Below are 6,915 nucleotides of genomic sequence, written 5' to 3'. Positions count from 1 at the left end.
TATTATATATATATTTTTTACTTCTTGTGACAATAAGGCCTAGGTTTTTCCTCACATGGTCTTTTTTTCATTCACCCCCTTTTTCTAGTGGGACTGGGGTTTGAACTTGCAAAGCAGGCATTTTCCCCTTTTTTATAAGCATTTATTAATTACACAAAATAATGGATTTCACTGTGACATTTTCATATATGTATATTGTGTGTCTTGACCATATTCCCCGCCTCTTTGTACTCCTCCCTCCTTCCTCTCCCCTGACATCAGATGGGTTTTTACTACAATTAATCATATGCAAAAACAACATATATATTATCTATTTTGATAAATTATTCATTAGGAAAGTTATATCAAAAATATAACTTCAGCAAATGAATCATGAGGATGTCTTTTCTAAGTATAATACTTAATTGTTGTTCCAAAACATTCACTATAATTCTTCCATTTGTGCCATACCTTCAAATAAAGAAATTTCAAACTCCCCCTAAAGTATACCTATTTAATTAAAGGGAAAGGAATAGATATGGTAAATACTACTTAGCCTGGCAGTTAGCATAGATTTTAATTTTCCTTAGCACATGGTAGAAATGTTTTAACACATTATAGGATAAACTGAAATAAAGATTAACTAGAAAAAATACTGTGTGATTGAATAGGTTTTAAAATCTATTATTGAATAATGCATCCACTTTGAAAGAATAACTTACATTTTTAATCTGGATTTTAACCAGTGTATATGGAAATATTTAGTAGTCTGAGAAACCATCCAGTTACATTTTAAGGTTCAAGCTTCCTGTTGGGCACTTATGGCTCACGGCTATTATCCTAGCTACTTGGGAGGCTGAGACCCTATCTCAGTGGAAAAAAAGCTGGGCCTGGTAGTGTGTGCCTCTCATCCCAGGAATGGCAGGATGCTTAAAATAGGAGGATCACAGTCCAGGCCAGCCTGAGCTAAAGGCAAGACCCTAAATTGAAAATAACCAGAACAAAAAGGGCTAGAGTTGTAGCTGCAGCTGTAGAACACCTGCCTAGCAGATGTGAAGCCCTGAGTTCAAAACCCAGTATTGCCAAAAAAGAAAAAATCAAGCTTCATTTACTTATACTATTTCATCTGTACAAAGATAGTTTATCAGTGAGTGATAAATCCTAGAGATGAGTACTGAAAATAGCTAAAAAGAATTATTTGGAGGGAAGGAAAACACTTTAGTATTCTACATTTCCTATCAGTGTTATGTTTATTTTACTCACTATCACTCAAAAGATGGAAGGGACAGAATTGAAAGTGTTGCTAAAGAAAATAGCAAAATCTTCCAGGTTCTTTAGATAAAAATTCATATTAATGTGGCAAGTTTGAATTTCACAAACGTAGCTATGTAAAAAAACATTTTGATTCTTTTTTTTCCTTTTTGGTGGGAGTGGGGTTTGAACTCAGGGCTTCATTCTTGCAAAGCAGACACTCTACCACTTGAGCCATACTTCCAGTCTGTTTTGCTCTGGTTATTTTAGACATGGGGTTTCGTGAACTATTTCCCTAGGCTGGCCTTGAACCATGATCCTCCCAATCTCATCTCCGGAGTGCTAGGATTCAGGTGTAAGCCACCACCAGTTCCTGGGTTTGTTTGTTTGTTTTAATAATGAATAACTCTGTAGCTGGCCATGATGGCCCATGCCTGTAGTCACAACATTTGGGAAGTTGAGGTAAGGAGGATCAGAGGCAGCCTGGGGTACCTAGAAAGACTTTGTCTCAAAACAAAAACAAGTAACTGTCTCTAATACTACTGACCACAGGAAATTCATTCTCACTATGAGGTTCCCTTTGTCCTTCTAAAAATTCACAAGAAGCTAGTCGGCTTACAGATGTTTTCTCTTCTTCAGGTCATCCTAATTGTCTGGTCCCTTGAATGTCTGGGTTGCCTATAGACACACAAAAATGCAGACAACCAGAGAATAATTAAACTAGTTCAATAAAGTATCTTACCACTTAATTCAGTCAGCCTTAATATAATTCTACTGGCTTTTCATTAATTTCTTTTGTTTTTGCATGCTGAGGGTAGAATCTAGGGTCTCACATATCTGCTCCTACCACTGACCTATACCTTAGGCGCCCATTCATTAATTTTGTTTCCTCCTCATTCTCTATACCATCCTGGCTTTTTCAAATCATGCCAATACTTCTCATCATTAACCTTGAATCATCTTCAGTCTTGGCAGATAACCTTGCCTCCCATAGAGACAATCTAACCTCTTCTCAGCGTCAAAGCACCTGTCTTCCTCCTCCTTTGTCCTTGTTGCCTCATGGGGAAAAGTTAAGATTTTTCCTAATTGTGTCCAATGTTGATTCTTTCCAATCTGGGGACGGGGAAAAGATGACACTTTGAATTGCATGCATTCACTATACATCTTGTTTTCATTATACAAACTCAAGGAAACATAATTCTGTGGGAATATGCAGATAATAAAAATAAAAGTACTGTTAGAAAAAAAGTTGAGGAAATGCTACAAATATTCTATTTTTCTCTCTCTCTGCTAGTCCTATCCCTAACATCTTCCTAATACCTACAAGCAGATTTCCTTTTCCTTAAATAAAAACTTTCTCTTGATCCTACAATGTGTAGACCTATATTTTTCACTTTTTATTTAAAATAATTATACATTCATAGGAAATTGCAAAAAAATAATACATAAAGGAAGGATCCTGTGTACCCTCACTCACTTCCCCCAGTGATTACATTTTTAGTAACTGTAGCATAATGACAAAACTAGAAAACCAGCCGGGCACCGGTGGCTCACGCCTGTAATCCTAGCTCCTCAGGTGGCAGAGACTAGGAGAATCATGGTTTGAAGCCAGCACTGGACAAATATTGCGTGAGACCCCATCTCAAAAATACCCCTCACAAGATAGGGCTGGTAGACTAGCTCAGGTCATAGAGTACCTGCCTACCAAGTGTGAGTGCAAACCCCAGTACCAAAAAAACCTGAGAAAACCAACCTTCGTGTCTGTGTATGTATTGTCCCACACCGTTTTGTCATACACATAGATTCCTGCAACCACCACCACAATCAAGATACAGAGCCATCTCTCATCAGGAACATCCCTAGTGCTATCCTTCTAGTCATCATCTCCACTTTCCCTCCCAATTCCCAACCCTCAACAAATGGTAATCCTTTCTCCCTCTGTATAATTTTGCTTTTTCAAGAATATTGTATATGGAATCATACAGTATGTGATTTTTTTTTTCTGGTGGAACTGGGGTTTGAACTCTGGGCTTTGCACTTGCAAAGTAAGCTCTCTACCACTTGAGTCATGCTGCCAGTCCATTTTGCCCTGGTTATTTTGGAGATGGTGTCTCCCAAGACTGGCCTCATACCTTGATCCTCCAAGTCTCAGCCTCCCTAGTAGCTAGGATTACAGGCTGTAGCTTATGTGACTTTTTTGTGTGTGTGGTACTGGGGCTTGAACTCATGGCCTACACCATGAGCCATTCCACCAGCCCTTTTTTGTGAAGGGTTTTTTTGAGATAAGTTCTCCCAGAACTATTTTCCTGGGTTGGCTTTGAACCGAGATCCTTCTGATCTCTACGTCCTGAGTAGTTAGAATTGCAGGCATGAGCCACCAGCAGTGACTGGCCCCTTTTGTGACCTTTTGACATTGGATTTTTTCATTCCTGTTGAGGCTCTTGACATCTATCCAAGTGTTTCTGGGTATTGATAGTTCATTGCTTTTTATTTCTGAGTAGGTTTGGATATACACAGTTTAACCATTGACCTATTAAAGGACCCCTCAGTTGATTCCAGATTTTCACTATTACAAATAATGCTTCTGTAAACATCTGTGTAGAGTTTTTATGCAGACATGCATTTTTATTACTTTGGGATAGATGCCTAGGAGTGCAATTACTAGACCATACAGTAGTTGCGTACTCAGTTTATTATTGTTGATATATATATATATATATATATATATATATTTTTTTTTTTTTTTTTTTTATACAGTCTTAATATGTTGCCCAGGCTGGTCTTGAACTTCTGGATTCAAGTGATACTCTCACCTTACCCTCCCAAGTGCTGGAACTATAGGTGTACATGTGGCTTAATTTGCAGATGCTCTACCACTGAATGATACTCACCCCACCCCCCATCCCCCACAGCCCCTGTTATTTTTGTTTGTTTTTTAAGAAGCCTCCAAAACATTTTCTGTAGTATAATATTCTGTGCTTTCCATTCTCACTAAGCATGTACAAGGAAGGGAGTTTTTCCATATCTTCACCAGCATTTGGTATTGTCAGTATTTTTTCTTTTCATATAGATGGTCTTAATTTGCATTTCATGGTCGTGTGTTTTGTTTGCCATCTGTAGATCCTCTTTCATGAAATACCTCTGCACATCCTTTGCCCATTTTCTAATTAGATTGTTTTTTACTAGTTTTTTACTATTGAGTTCAAGTGTTCTTTCTTCTTTTCCCCCTTCTTCCTCTTCCTTCCCTTCCTCCCTCCCTCCTTCCTTCCCTTCCTCTCTCCTGCTCCCTCCCCCTCTCTTCTTTCTTGTACTAAGGATTGAACTCAGGGCTTTATGCTTCAATAGGTAAGTGATCCATCACTTGAGCGACATTCTATTTATAGATTCTAATTATGAGTCCTTTGTCAAATATATGATTTATAAATATTTTCCTTAATCTGTGACTTATCTTTTTCTCTCTCTACAGGGACTTTCACAGACTGAAATTTTGATGACGTGCCCAATTTATCCACTTTTAAATTGATGGGTTATACTTTTGTTGTCATGTCTAAGAACACTTCACCAAGTCTTAGTTTCCTAAGTTTTTTTTTTTTTTTTTTTCAGTACTGGAGTTTGTGAAGAGTTTTTTTCCGAGGTAGGGTCTCTCTAAGTATGTGTCTGGGTTGGCTTCAAACCTCCTGATCTCTGCCTCCTGAGTAGCTAGGATTACAGGTGTGAGCCACCCATGGCCAGCTAGTTTAACATATATTTTACATGGTGATCTATTTTGAGTTAATTTTTTCTTTGGGTAAATGAATTATATGGATATCCAAATGCTCCAGCATCTTTATTGAAAAGGCTTTCTTCATTTCCTTGAATTTCTTTTTCACTTTGTCAAGCAGGTTTGAGACAGTACCTCTCTCTGTAGCCTAGGCTGGACCTTGAAGCTGCCATCCTCCTACCCCAGCCTCTAGAGTGTTAGGATTACAGGAGTGTACCACCACGCCCAACCTGGATATTGTTCCTTTGCTTTTCCATATAAATTTTACAATTAGCTTGTCTATTTCTATAAAAAAAAAGTCTTGTTGAGATCTTAATAACAATGAAAAATATATCAAATTTGAGGAAAGTTGTAATCTTTTATTAGGTTCAGTCTTTCAAGTCATGAGCCCAGTATTGTTCTCTATTAATTTACTTTTTCTTTCATTTTTTTTGATGAGCATTTTGTAGTTTTCAGCCTCCAAATCCCATATCTGTTAAATTTACAAGGAAATATTTCATTTTTTAGAGTGAGTATAGTTTTAACTTCAGAGTTCATGAGTTCATTGCTAGTATATAGAAATATGCTATTGTTGATTTTTGTCTATTTTGTAACTTGAGACCTTGCTCAACATACAAGTTTTAGATGATTTTTGTCTTTTTCTTTTTTTGTAAATTCCTTGGAACTTTCTAAATAGACAGTCATGTTGGGTATAAATAAAGAACACACTCTCTATGGATTTTTTTTTTCTTTTCTCCTTTTATCATTTTTACATTTACTTACATGTGTATACATTGTTTGCGCCACCTCCCCCCTCCCCCCACCATGCATTTTAATACTTAAAAATTTTTAAATTTCAATGCTCCTTTTTAAGGTCAATTATATCATCTTTTTTTAAAAAAAATTTACTATCACGTATTAATTGTACAGAGGGGTTCCATTGTGATATTTCCACATATGCATATAATCTACTTTGCCCAAATTAACCCCCATTATTATTCTTTCTTATTCCTCCTTTCTCTAATTCCCATTTTTTAAATATTTTTCACTGACTTTCAAAAATACGGAATGCTTCATGAATTTGCATGTCATCCTTGCACAGGGGCCATGCTAATCTCCATATCGTTCCAATTTTAGTGTATATGCTGCCACAGTGAACACTAATACCTTTAAATTTCCTAGGGATTGTTTTATGGCCTAGCATATGGTCTATCTTATAAATGTTCCATAGGTGCTTGAAAAGATTGTGCATTCTGCTTTTGCTGAGAGGGCTATTCAATAAATATCCATGCTGGCTGATGTTATTATCTAGTTCTTCTATATTCTTGATTGTTTTTTCACTAGTTTTTCTATCAGTTGTTGAGAGAGGTATTAAAGTCTCTAACAAGAATTGTGGATTTATCTATTCCCCCTTTCAGTTCTATAACACACTACATCTATCTTATAGCTCTGTTGTTTGGTGTGCATACATTTAGTGTTGCTATTTCTTCTTGATAGATGGGCCTCTTATCATTGTGGATGGTATCTCTTGTCTCAGGACTTTTTCCCTTTGAAATCTACTTTATCTGCTATTAATAACAGCTACTCCTGCTTGCTTTTGGTGAATATTGACATGATACCACTTTTCCAGATGTTTATTTTTCAACTCACCTGTTTTTATATTTGATGTGTGTTTCTTTTTTTCCTCTCTTTCTTGCGGGGGCGGGGAGGGTTTGAAGTAAGGCTTCGAGACAAGTGCTTTATTACTTGAGCCACGCCTTCGGCCTTGAAGTGTGTTTCTTTTAGACAGCAGATAGCTAGGTCATGTTTTTTTAATCAATGCTGCTTGTTTCTGTCTTCGAATTGGTATATTTAAACTGATTGTACCTAATGCAGTTACTGATATGTTAGAACTTAACTCTGGAACTTTATCCTTTGTTCTCTGCTCTTTCCTTTTGTTTTTTGTT

At 36.7% G+C, this 6,915-nt stretch overlaps 1 non-coding gene across 1 annotated transcript; it reads right to left on the bottom strand.

The window, feature by feature from the left end:
• Positions 1 to 6,026: 6,026 nt before the first annotated feature.
• On the bottom strand, positions 6,027 to 6,130 carry LOC141415918 (U6 spliceosomal RNA). The gene has a single exon (XR_012440869.1). It is a non-coding gene; the product is annotated as a U6 spliceosomal RNA (small nuclear RNA).
• Between the last annotated feature and the right edge of the window lie 785 nt (positions 6,131 to 6,915).

Source organism: Castor canadensis, chromosome 13 (genome assembly GCF_047511655.1).
Source record: "Castor canadensis chromosome 13, mCasCan1.hap1v2, whole genome shotgun sequence".
In the NCBI taxonomy this organism is placed as follows: domain Eukaryota; kingdom Metazoa; phylum Chordata; class Mammalia; order Rodentia; family Castoridae; genus Castor; species Castor canadensis.
The sequence above is the reverse complement of the archived record's forward strand: the minus strand, read 5'-3'. Positions and strand labels throughout refer to the sequence as shown.